Below are 13587 nucleotides of genomic sequence, written 5' to 3' on the forward strand. Positions count from 1 at the left end.
ACCCTCTCCTCAGTTTAATTTTAGATAATTTTGTGTTTCACTTGCTCTGAGCTTAGCTGTTCAGTTGGCTTTGTTATATCCAGTTGTTTTAGCATTGAGAAAAGGCAAGATTAAGATATTGTCTTTCCAATTAGAAAAATCCTGCGTGGAAAAATATGTAAAGGCTCTGATTTTAGGTGGGGTGGAGGGGGTCACTGACTAGATTAAGACAGAATGAACTAAATTTATCTGTGATAATACTGTGTTGGTTTTGGTGGAGTTAGGTCAGGGATTGTTTTGCCCCAGTATGTGTTGTTTCCTCCCTTCTTTAATGAATTAGAGGGATCTGTCAGGGTTTAATCCAATTACTGATGACACTGGAGAAAAGAGCAGCAGAAGTGGGCTGGATGGAAGAAATGTATTAACACAGAAAAAAATCTCATCTTTCCCCAGATCAGTGAGCAGAGAACAAATCCTGGGAATTGTCAAGTGCCTCTTCTTTTGGTTGTTCAAGTAATTTGGGGTTAATTGGTCCACTTGTAATCATTTAGCTGATAAAAACACAGTAAATAAAGAACTTCTGGTTGCAGTTGTTAACATGAATTGAAAGCAACTTTTTTCTTTTGATCCAGTTTTCATAGGGCTTAAAACTTAATGATAGCAAATACAGTTGGTGTTAAAAGAGGTGTCCATTATGAGCTGCTTGCAAGATTCCCATGGAATAAAGAGAAAAGAGCTATCCAGATTCACTAGCAAATTTGCTTAAAAGGGTTTCAAAATGGATTATTTAAAAGGAGAAATACTTTTAATATGGTTAACTTGTTCATTCTGTTGAGATGAACCATTTGTAGTTACTTTTTTATTTCCAATTGTTTTCATCCTATTTCCAAGTCTAACATATGCACATAATGTTAAGTGAGTGGTATGTAAACAACTTGCTGCCCTGGTGCATTTAGGATTTTGCTTGGCTTTGTATGTGGGTTGTCTGGTGGGACTGATGGTTTGTGTTTCTACTTCTTGCTTAGGTTCAGGCAGCTACAAGAATGAAAAGTTTGAGCAGTGCAGAAATATGTATGAATATCCATTCAAAATGCAAGTGTGTGACTTTCCCATATTTCTTTCCCTTGTGGGAATATCCTGAGTCAAGAGGTGCACAAATGCTGACAAAAAATGAGAGCTCAGATGTTTGTCAGTGCTGCTGGGGTTCACGTAGCTTTGCTCACTCCAGTCCCCTCAAACAGCCTTCCTGTTCCCTGCATGGTTTAAACAGGGATTTATCCCCTAATAGGGCTGTTTCCAACAGCTGTAATTGTTTAAGATATGCAGATCCCTTATGCCCAAGATCCACTTGAACACCCTTTGAAGCCAGTGGGTCCCATGGGGACATGAAGCGATGAAAAAAGTGAATCCCAAGTCAGGTCTGGGGAAGGTGTTTCGCCTTCCTGTCACGGGCAATGGTCTGACTGTCATGTCTAGAATTCACTGCTGTGACTTTTGGCAGTTTCAATTTAATTTGTAGGCGATAATGAGGCTGGTACAAGGCTGTGGAAGAGGTCTTTTTGTGGTTGTGCTGCCTCTTTCAGACAGCTGGTAAAAAATGCATTTTGTATTTATGACTGATGTCTGTTCTGTTACTATATTTAAAGTCTAATAGACTTTTAGATATACTGCCTTAGCCAGCAGGATTTAACTTCATTAGTTTTGAAACAGGAGAGAAATGTTAGCCACTGTGCAGTCTTTGATTATGCTCTGGGGAATTTCCTAGGGTTAAATTAACCACAGGGGAACTCTACTCTTGTTCTTTGAATGCCTGTGAAACATATTGAGAAATACAGGGGAAAAAATAATTATAATTTTGAAATGTAAAAACTATAAAGTTCATCTTATATATAATCCCTAGTGCACAGTAAGTTCTGTATACTTGGTATACTTGAAGCATTTATGTTAACTATACCATTTATTTTTTGTTTTGCTTTGTCTTTATAAAAAGTCACACCACCAGCAATAGGGTCTGACTGTAAAGGGGCATTCAGAAAACTACCATTTCACCAGACTCAGTTTAAATTCAGGAGGGAGGTAATTTATCCACTAAATGTCCTGCCTTATCCACAGTATCACTGGAGAATTACTCTCCAGAATCACTTTCATCTCCCAGCTGCTGACAATTTAGCAGTGCTTCTTGCCTTTAATTAATCTCTTTGAATCTACACGTATAAGGTCAGTGTCAATGACTTTGTCAGAATGAGCAGAAATTTTTTCCAAAAAATGCATGGAGATGAATTTGGGAGATGTGGGGTCATTGCAATCAAAAGCCTTTTTTGACAGTTTTTTTTATTTTATACTTGGAAATATGAATGGAAAGTTTGTTTACAATTTCATGTATCAACAAAGATTTCAGTAGTTTCATTTCTGAAAATGAAAATTATCCAGTTTTGGTTTTCTTTTCATATGGTGATTTTTTTAAATCTCCCCATTCCACTAATTTCAAATGGAAAATTAAGAGTGGTAGACAGAAGTAAGGAACTAACACATCTAAAGGTGAAGAAATCTCCTTTACATCCTCACAGAAGAGTTTGCAAAAAAAAAATCATAAAAAATCCTGTGAGTTTGTTTTCTTCCATTCAGCCTTCCTAAAAATATTTCCCTCTTTTGGACTGAAAAATGTGTTGAAGAAAATATGGAAATCCGTCCTTTCAAAATTAGTATTTTTGCACTGCCAAACCCAACCTAATTTTTAAATCAACATGAACTTTCTAAGCAATGTAAAAGAAACAGAATTTCACTGTTCAAAAATATTGTCAAAATAAATTAGACTGGCAAAAATTTTCCTTTGTTTTCTCCATTTTCTTACAGTGGACTTTTCTTAAAGTCGAATTTCTGTCCAACAGGTACAGAGCCTGAGGAGGACCTGGATTCTGCATGAGACCACGAAAGAAACAGGGGAAAATGTATTTCTTCTCAAATTGCATATACTATCTAATGCAGAAATATCTACTTGATCCCTAGACTGCTCCTTTTTTATTTTTTTGTTCTTCGTTGTAGAGACACTTGCTACAATTTTTACTACCTTTTTTCTTGTCTGATCTTCTGCTAAAATTTGAAGGAGACAGTCCAACAGTCTTCTCACAAAACATATAAAACCACAACCCTTAAAACCAGATCTGTGTGTACATCCTGTGGAAGAAACATGGTGTGTGCTTGGACTCTCTACAACAGATGGATGCAGACTCTGCTAGCAAAACCAGGACATGTCTCACATGGCAATATCTAGCAAAAGGAAAATCTCAGCATGGATAACTGACCTATTCTCTGCCAGTCCTGGGGGAGATTGTTCTGTTACAATGCAGATGAATGCCAGTCAGGTGCAGAGAGAGAGCATGGGTCTAAAGATTTCTAATGTGTGCTATTTGAGCATGTTGGGCTAGTTGCATGCCTCCTTCATTTAGTTATCCTTCTGTATTTTTGCAGTGTCTCTAATTTCTTGTGCTCTTTTTGGACAGAATTCACATTGCACTTAGCTTTTACCTAATGTTTATCCATTTATGGCTGCCAAAAAGATGCTATTTCACCATTTCCCAGACTACAGGATATATAGAAGTTGGCTGCCATTTTCTCCTGTTGGGGTAATAGGAGATGCTTCTGGCAGTCTTCATCCACACCTACACTCCTATTTCAGTACAATATCTCTTCAGCAGCATGCAGGCTTCAGACTAGACTTGGCAATCCTCTTTTCTGAGAAAAGGCAAACCACAATACCAAATGAGAAAAAAAGAGGACAGCAGTACATTTTTCAAGAGTAATTTGGATGGTCTGGGGTAGTTTATGACTTCGTTGTCGTTGTTTCAACCTCACACATACCTGTAAGGTAGGACATACAATATTGCTTCTATTCTAGAGATGGAAAAACAATTAGCTGATTTAATTCTGGCCTAAAGAAGAATGATTCTACACTTGAGCTTCAAACCAGAACTTCATTATTCCTGGCTTAATAAGGAGTCTGTAGCTCTAGCTCAAGTAACATACCTTTCCCTACAGTGTCCCTGCACAAAGAATAAAAAATTATCAGAAAAAATGTAGTCCTTGACCTGGAAACCAGAGACTTCTTAGAGAAAATCTGCAAAAGATGGGAATTTGTTATGTAACAGGTTTTCGAAACAAGAATAGACCTAATTTACTCTACATTCAGTTAAAAACCCAGTGAAAAGATAGGGAAGAAAATCTTTCAGCAGGGCTCATTTTGAAAGATAGATATAATAGGTGGAAGAGAGCAGAAAAATAGGATAAACCACAGGACAGAATGAAGATGTGTGTGAATGTGATGCATTGTAACATAAAATCATCAATGAACTTGGGTTATGTGTGCTATTTAGAAATAAAGACACTAGAATACAGAGGCCAGAACTGATGACTAAGGGATACAAAAGGTCAGCTGCAATACAAAGGTATGTGTGCAAGAAGGAAAATGGTCAGTATCAAGCTTTATCAGAGAGATCCTGGGATGAAATTAAAACAGTGTAGCAGAAAAGAACAGTGAAAGAAGAGACTGTGAAAAGAGTACCCACCATGCTAAAATAAATATTTCTATTTTAGATGCTGGAGAGCGATATGGTCATGTAATCTGCATATTGCCATCACAGTTGCTATAGCGAGTGTAATGTACTGTATTTTTTTACCACCAGGGAGACTGTTGCAACAGACAGGGAGCTACATTAGGAAGTTGTGCTTAACAAGTCATGTGTGATTTTACTGTCAAACTGCAAAGTGCCGTACTCCTATGGAAGAAGGCTGCAAGTACTTTCGAGGAGTAGATAAACACCACATGATGCAGCTTTCTGGGAAAAACAGAACCCTTTGAAGCATTTCCAGCAAAATCCTTGGAGAGGCAAAGCATATTTTCAGATGCATGATTCTAGGTTAAACAGCTATGTCCCCCACTTGTTTACAAAGCAGCTCGACAGCTGCTGTGAGCCACTGGCCCCCTTTGGACAGACAGGATACATTTGGATCTGTCACAGCGAGCCACAGTGTGCCTTCGCTGCATTACTCTGCGAAGATCTCATCTGAGATCTGCTGCTGGCAACACTAAAAGCTTCACCAGCTTTAAGAGCAGCAGATGATTAATTTCACTCTCACTGTAAGCTTCCTTGTTGCTTTTAACTCTGAAATTTGGGGAAACATTTTTAGTGATGGAATTTGTCCTGGGAAAGCTGCACCCTGCTTTATGCATGAGGAATAAAATATAAAAAAAAGACAAGCAGCTGGTTGTTGGCAGAGAATGGAATCTTTAATAGAAGAGGAAAAAAAGACCTGAAGTCTGTTTGAACACAGAGATACAGTGGCCAGTTTGAAATAAAAAAGTTTCATTAAAAGAGAAGAGCAAAGGTCGTGTTACATCGCTCCTTCAACATTTGGAAAATCAGTCTGAGTGATGCAGCTCCTGAGCTGTGTAGCCCAACCACAGCTCTTGAAAATGCTGCTGGAAACAAGCCCATGACAGGACACCACATAAACACCAACAGGACAGCCTGTTTTGGAGAGTAGGGGCAGAGTTTTAAATTACACCTTGCAAATGAAGACACATACAATACCATGTCCCTGCTCCTGTGGATGGGTCTAAAGGTGATTTGATAAGCTCAGTGCACCTCCCTACATCAGAGGGGCACTGCTGGTCCCAAAACAAGGACTGATTGGCAATTCCCCTTTTCTTGTCATACCCATGCTGCTGCTGGGGAGAGAGAGGGAAGCAGGATAGTTGCAGCACAACTGGATGGGATGCAGCACCTGCCTCCCACTGCACCTCTCAGCAGTGTGTACCTGCTGGCACAGCCTAAGGATGGACGTAAGGGAAAGGTCTGGGGCTGTCTTAATGTTCTGCTTGGTTTTCCTCCTAAATTGTTCACGATAAGTTCTTGTTATAAAATATTGCCTGTCCAGCAAAATTTTTTCTGCATCCCCCTTACAAAGGCTAGAGTGGTAGCCTTTACCCTATTTAGTATGTTATTTGATACCTTTAAGCCTATATAACATCCCAACGTAGGTACTGCTGCTTACCTCTGTGCAACTTATTCCTATGCTCTTCCCCAGCAATGTTTTCCCTTTGACCAAGGCAAAGGAAATTGGTAGAGATTATAAATCTCTCTCTCTTCTGAAGAGGGTGGCAGCAGACCCTCTGCCTCGGAAACCCACAAATCACAGGCACTGGTCCCTTGCAGTCAGCAGCAATATTGTTTCCTTTGTCCTCCTTACCAGAGGCTGGTCACAGCAAAAATTATTACTGATGGCATCTGACAGTTCTACATCATGCTTTGACATTAGCTTTTAGTTACTGGTTCCTTTTTAATAGCTGCTGGTGTGTTCAGTCTAATACCTGTGTGTCACCACAATCAGACAGACCTTAATGTGTCTGTGTTATGGAGGAGGACCTTAGCATCTTTCCAGCACTTTATTACAGCCCCAGTGAAGCTTTTTATCACAAATTCCTCATGAGTAGCTGTCCCTGCTCCACCACAGAAATCTTCCGAGTTGGCAGCGCCAATGTCTGCTGCCATTAATCTTCTCCATGCTGTGGAGAGCAGGTGATTCATGGCAATTACCTGCTCTGATGCAGCAGAGCTCTGGTGAGTTGGGTTGAATCATCACTGCTGGTATAAGTTTTGTCCCCAGGCTGCAGAATATGCCTCTGTACACTTTGTGTTTACTTTCCCCCATGTTGGTTTTGCATGGCCTCGTTTTTGGTAGCGGGGGACCATGAAGGTGGCTCCTGTGAGGAGCTGCTGGAACCTTCCACCATGTCCAGCAGGGCCAATCCCTGCTGGCTCTGAAGATGGACATACTACTGGCCAAAACTACTGGGCCAATGAGAGAGGTTGGTAATGCCTCTGTGATGACACATTTAAGAAGGAAATAAAAAAAGTGTCACACAGTATTTCTTTTTGTCAGAAAAGAGGAGGAGGTGAGAACATGTGAGAGAAACTACTTGGCAACGCCAAGGCCAGTGGAGGAGGGGGAGGAGGTGATCCAGGTGCCAGAGCCGAGATTCCCCTGCAGGCTGTGGTGAGACCATGGTGAAGCAGCTGTGCCCTGCAGCCCCTGGGGATCCACGGGGGATGCAAAGATCCACCCACAGCCCATGGGGATCCACAGGGGATGCAGAGATCCATGGGGGATGCAGAGATCCACCCACAGCCCATGGGGATCCATGGGGGGATGCAGAGATCCACCCACAGCCCATGGGGACCCATGGGGGATGCAGAGATCCACCCATAGCCCATGGGGATCCACAGGGGATGCAGAGATCCAGCCACGGCTCATGGGGATCCATGGGGGATGCAGAGATCCATGGGGGATGCAGAGATCCAGCCACAGCCCATGGGGATCCATGGGGGATGCAGAGATCCACCCACAGCCCATGGGGATCCACAGGGGATGCAGAGATCCATGGGGGATGCAGAGATCCACCCACAGCCCATAGGGAGCAGGTGGATGCCTAGAGGAGGCTGTGATCCAGTGGAAGACCCAGTGGAGAGAGAAAGGGCCCTGCTTCCAGGCTGGAACAGCCTGTCCTCGGAGGACTGCATCCTGTGGAAGAGTGACCCAAGCTGCAGCAGTTTTGGGAGGACTGTCTGCCCATGAGAGGAATTCACATTGCAGCAGGTGAGATTTGGCTGCTGCTTGTGGGAACGGACCCACGCTGGAGAAGTTCACATAGAACTGTCTCCCATGGGAGGGACCCCACAGCCTCACAGGGGAAGGACTCCTCTCCCAGAACAGTGGAAGAAAATCTCAGTGATGAACTGGCCAAAACCCCCACACCTTGTCTTCCTGCACTGTTGGCGGGAAGGAGGGAGGGGTTGGAGGGAAAAAGGTGCCTTAAGGGCTTATTTTAATTCTCATTATCCTCCCCTGACTCTGTTAGTAATAAATATACTTTGCACCTTTAAGTTGAGCCTGTTTTGCCCTAGGAGTGCTTTCTCCCAATCCTTAACTCATGAACCTTTTGTTTAATTTTTTTCTCTCTGTGAGAGAGAGAAAAAAATTCCAGCTGTGCCAGGAGAGGGTGAGTGAGTGACTCTCATGGGAGCCTGGTGTTTGGCCAGCATCAAACCACCACAAGCATTATGCAGTTAAACAAAGGAAGGGAATATGCATTTTAATCAGTGTAAAAGAGTGGTTGTGCACTGGTAAGTGAAAGGTTAAACACTTTGACACAAGTTCAGAATTAAAAACTGTAATCAAACATCTTTGCAAGTTTTGTGAAAGCAATATATTCCCAGGAAGGCTATAAAATGCACATCTTTCATCTGTGATTTCCCAGACTAAGTTCTAGTTTTAATTTTATGTGTCATTCTCAGGTTTTACTCCTGATTTTTTTATTTTTTGAACTGACAGGGCCTTGAGTGGTACACAGGAAATGAAGGTTGTGCCAAGCTGAGATCAGCACTGAAGCCTTGAGCCAATTAAGGAGCAATTTTAATGGGCTCTATGTGAATCCTCCTAAGCCTGCCATGCCAGAAAGGATGATGCCCACAACACAGGGCTGAGCTGAACATTTAAAGCCTACAGAAATAAGAGCAGATTTTCAAGTCTTCATTATTAAGCAGCTTCCCTACTAGTTGTGTTGAAAGGGAAGTGTGCTCTATAATAGGAAGACACAGAAGTGATTTTGTCTGTTATGAAGATTCATATGGGTGCACAAGTGTGTGTGTGCAGGTATGTGTTACAGCATTGGAACAGTTTATATCCACTGGGAATTAAGCTGACTTCTACATTTCTCTTTCTTTGCTGCTGCTTTTCTTTATTTAATGTCAGCAAGGAAAATGGAAAGTAAGATGAATCTTGTGATTAGGCTTGTGTATAGAGGAAAGGAAGTGAATTTAGGAGGGAATATGTGTATACAGCAGGCTGAGTGCATGCACCCATTTAGAGAAAAGCTGCAGGAGGAAGTGGGACCAGCTGCTGGAGAAGGAGGGGCAGAGGAGGAGAGGCACCGGGAAACCTACACATGGAGAGGTTTGGGGAGAGTGGCAAGTGGCCCAAGGCTCTGCAGAGGTGGGTCTATCCTGCCCTGCTGCCCCTCTTTTTCATGTGAGAAATCACAGCAGTGAATAGCAACTCAGCAGTAATACTGAAGTGGGACATGCTTATTTGGGAATAAAGAATGGCTTTTTCTTGCTTAGCTTGAGTTGTTTTCAAAGCAACCTAAGTTAAGCTGGAAAAATGTGGTCGTTCTGGAATGCAAATCTGTGAGTGCCTTATAGGAATATAAATATAGCATCTTATCTTGCACTGTTATATACTCCCACACAGACAAGCCCAGAGGCAAGTGGAAAAAATGAAGGCTGGGCTATTCATGATACCCCTGGCATCAACTCCAGTCACACGTGGGCATGTGGGCAGCTGGAGCTGACATATGCTAATAGAGATTAACATATGTGTGTGGAGCTTCGCCACACAGAGCTGCAGCACAAAGAGACTGGTCCAAGGGACCTTTACCAGTGCATCCTTTGGCCACTGAGTTTTCTGTTAAATGCTGTGTGTGATCTGTGCACACAATGTATGAGCTGGACTTCAGTGACCCTTGTGAGTTCCTTTCAGCTCAGGATATTCTATATTTCTATCAATATGTAGCAAACCTGGTTCCACCTTTAACGTGCAGCCATGGTTTTCCTCAGTGATGCCTTGAAAGCCCAGGTTTGGTACAGCCTACTAAGAGCAGATAAATTCAGAGCGTAAAGGAGATTTTGGGCTACATTTCTTCCCACTGATTGACTCCTGTGAGAGGACCACAAGTGCCCTCCCAGCTAGAGGAATGATGGCTTCCAGCACGCTCACTGCTTTGGGCTGTTGTGGTGTTTGAGGCAGCCCAAAGTAGCTGGGAAATGATGCTCTCAGATGCAATTCTATTTTTTGAACACTTCACTCTTTTAGCTGTGTAGGGCCATCCCCAACCTGAAGCCCTGTCATAATCTGGTGGCACGCTGGGGCTTGTTTACAAGATAAACTAACAGCTGCTTTCCTCTCATCTGCTGCTCCTGCTTCAAACTTGAAATAGGAATTATCGGTGTGTGTCACAACCAGGAGAGTCAAAGCCTCCTTGGAGATGCCCTTTGGGCCTCTCTTTCTGCTGCCTTGCAAACATATTTCTATTTTCAGAGATGGCAACCCAGCACCTAATCTTCCACAGGCACATGTATTGCTCCCAGGGAGGAATGTTAGGAATGAAGGAACTGATTTTTTTTTTTTTTAACCCTCCCTCCATGGGTTAGCCCACTTCTGCTTATCAGCCTACCTCAGCACTTGGTGTTTGAAATCTGGATCAGAATTTTTCAGCTTTCAGGTCCTGTGCATAGTTTTTCAGCAATGGCCTCATTTGCTTTCAAAGCAGCTGAGTGAAAATGCATCCATTTTGGGTTTCTTGCATCTGTAGGCAGAAATATAAGAGGAGCGGTCTTAATATTTTTTTCTGAACTGATGTTTAGTGACTGTATTAAAAGGCCACACACAAGCTCCTCTCTTATTTGCATATCAATACTTAGCCTATTAGAAGCCAATGGAGTGAGGGTCTTGCAGTACATACCCTCTCACAGCGTGACTCTCAGACTTCCCATGACATCCTTTCTTCAGCTTTCATGTCAGTGAATATTATACTGTGATGCCTTGAAGCCAGGATAAACCAGGGCCGTTAAATGTTCAGATGTATGCTCAATCTGTGAAGCTCGCAGCTGCTCCTCTCTTTTGATAATGCTAGTAAGCAAAATTAGTAAATAAAATAAATGCTTAAGGTTCATTTACTGCACACCCCAATACATGAATGAGAATAGAATTGAGGACATCAAAGAAAAATAAAAAACAGGCTAGTAATAACTTGTTCCCCTTAGGCCTACTGCTTAACCTAAATGTGGTGTTAAAGGGATAAATGGGTGAACTGAATTATTATACGTAGTTAAAAGCCAGGAATGAGATTCGAGATCACACCCCTGTTAATAAAATCAGCATTATCTCCATAAGACAAAAACCAGTAAATATTTAGCTGAGAAAATGTGTCCTGTTTATATAATCACTAATTTTCCATGTTCAGGTAAATAACAAAATCCTGAAGTGGCCCATGGGGCTTGGAGCAAGGCGACCCTCTCTTCCCTCTCACTCCCCCAACCCTCGATTATTTTGGTGCCCTGAGAAGGGGCACATCTGCCACAGCTGCCTGTATCTGAAATGAGGTTGGAAGGCTCACTGGGAAATGAAGTTTTCAAAGAGATCTGAAGGGCAGAGAAGAAACCAAACACAGGTGTGAATCTCTCCATGAAGGGAATGGTAGAGGGATGGGGATCAGGTGATTGGAAGACACCATCAGCTCATCATCAGGTGGCCACAACTGATGAAGAAGAGAACAGGAAGGGGGAAGGTGTTCAGGGGAATTCAGGAAGGATGAGACCACCTACTTTGTCTGAGAGAGGGGATGTGAGGGGCTGGATGGGGATTCCCAGCACAAATATCACATTTGGATGGAGAAGGAAGCTGACTCCTTCAGAGTTCCACCATTCCTGAAAGCTCTTGGCCACCTTTTCAGTCTCTTGCTAGCCTGCAGGTGGATGATGGGAATTCTGTTTTATGTGCATACACCGCTAAATCATACTGGATTAAAATGTTTGAAGATGTACATCCCAGAGGTTCTGTTCTTGAAAGAATATTCCTGAAGGAGGCTCGCAGAGTTGGACTAATGTGGTAACCCCAAATGATAGTGACCGAGGAAGTTGCCAAAGGAAAAATACTTGTGGGATGACCCTGTGGCCCAGGTGTGGAAACAAATGTCCTAAAGAGGAATGCACTGAGAAGCTCCTGGCGAGGATGTGTGACACTCAGAGCTGTTATGCTGAACTGCAGCTGCTGCCTTCACTGCCATGAGTACGCCCGTTAGAGAAGCTCCCAGAAGACTTCAGAAAATAAAGGTACTACTGCTCCAAGCACTGGCCTGTCCCATGGCAGAAAACTTTATTCCAGAGAACTGAGATTAGGCACAGGAATTACTTTGACCTAGAAGAAAAGAGCTACTTTCTGTGAGAGGAACATGCTGAAGAATAAGATAAATTAATTACTGGATCTGATACCACTAGAATGCTGATTGGAAAAGGCTGCATTTCTCTCTCATAGCCTCTGCTGCTTAAGTAAGATATGACTCATGCCCCTGCAAAATATTCACCTCTATTCACCCACGATCTCTTTACTATAAAGTTAATTAATTAAAAAACCACCTTGTGGTAGGAGTGTCAATGGCAGAATAATGGATTGCCTTGGGAAAGGTGATCAGATAAGCTGGAGTCTTAAAAAGGTCAGGTGATGCAATAATACGAAAAATAGGATCAAGAAAGAGACACTTATATTTAGGAATATGTTTTCTCATAAAAAGGGACTAATTTTATCAAAAAACTGTTTAATACACAGAAAATGGAGCAAGAAACCACAGTACTATTCAGCTTAATACTGGAGTTGAAGACTGTTCTAAAAAAATAAAAATACCACCTGGATTTAAAAGTTAATGCATCAAATTTTTCTCATCTACAGTATGTGTTTGGGTTTTTTTGTGTCTCCAGAGTTTGAATGTACCACTCTAGTGTTAACACTAACTCTTAATCTGATTTTATGTATGCTTAACTTTACACTCTATGAGTTCTCATTAAAACTCAAAATGTATAAATTTAAACACATGCTTAGCTCTTTACAGAATAATGGTTGCATATTGTGAAATGCATAAGATATATAATACATCTGAATTAAAATTACAACAGAAATCCCAGCTGGATTTTCCTGGTCACTTTTGTTATTTTAATACAGCTTTAAAGACTGTGCTACATGTTAAAATATTACTTGGAATTTTAAAACAGAACCATGCCTGAAAAAAATACCTTTGACATACACAAGTAATTTTCCCATTGTGAATTTAGGCATGAGTAACTTAGAGTTGTATGAAATGTATGTGAGAATATATCCCAAAATTTCCCAAAACTTACTGATAAGCAGTTCATCAGGAATTCTCAGTGTATGGCATTTCAGATGGTCCTCAACTTTGTCCTGGCAAGTAAGTAACAACATTTACCAGACTTTTTAAAAAACACCAGTCACTGATATTCCAGTAAATCTCATAATTCTAATGAGCTTTTCTGCCAGTGAAATCATCCCCTGTATTGCCAGTGGAAATAGAACCACAGAGATGTGAACATCCTTGAAGCAAAACAAATTAGAGGGAATGCACACGGCTAATTTCCAATATATACTCACCACCCCTAAATTAGAACCAGAGGAAGATGTCCCATCCTGGCTCCAAACAGAGGACCATCAGACATGGACACTGTGGCTATAGGAGATACTTCAGAGCAGGACATAAGAAATCTTGTAAACAATTATCGTAACGATCTACTTCTAGGGAAAATACAATTTTCATATCTGTCTGTGCAGCCATTGCCCTGCACCATGGGAATGTCAGTCTCTTAATTTTTCTGTTTTATCTAATATCAGTATATTTCCATTCCTCAGTGACATTCATAACTCTATTCTAATCCTGCCATGCTGTTGACCTCAGTGATGAGAATCTCATTTAAGGCAATGTCACATTAT

This window comes from Pseudopodoces humilis, chromosome 1, assembly GCF_049639895.1.
Source record: "Pseudopodoces humilis isolate 2021_Gansu_Grassland_sample_001 chromosome 1, ASM4963989v1, whole genome shotgun sequence".
Taxonomy (NCBI): domain Eukaryota; kingdom Metazoa; phylum Chordata; class Aves; order Passeriformes; family Paridae; genus Pseudopodoces; species Pseudopodoces humilis.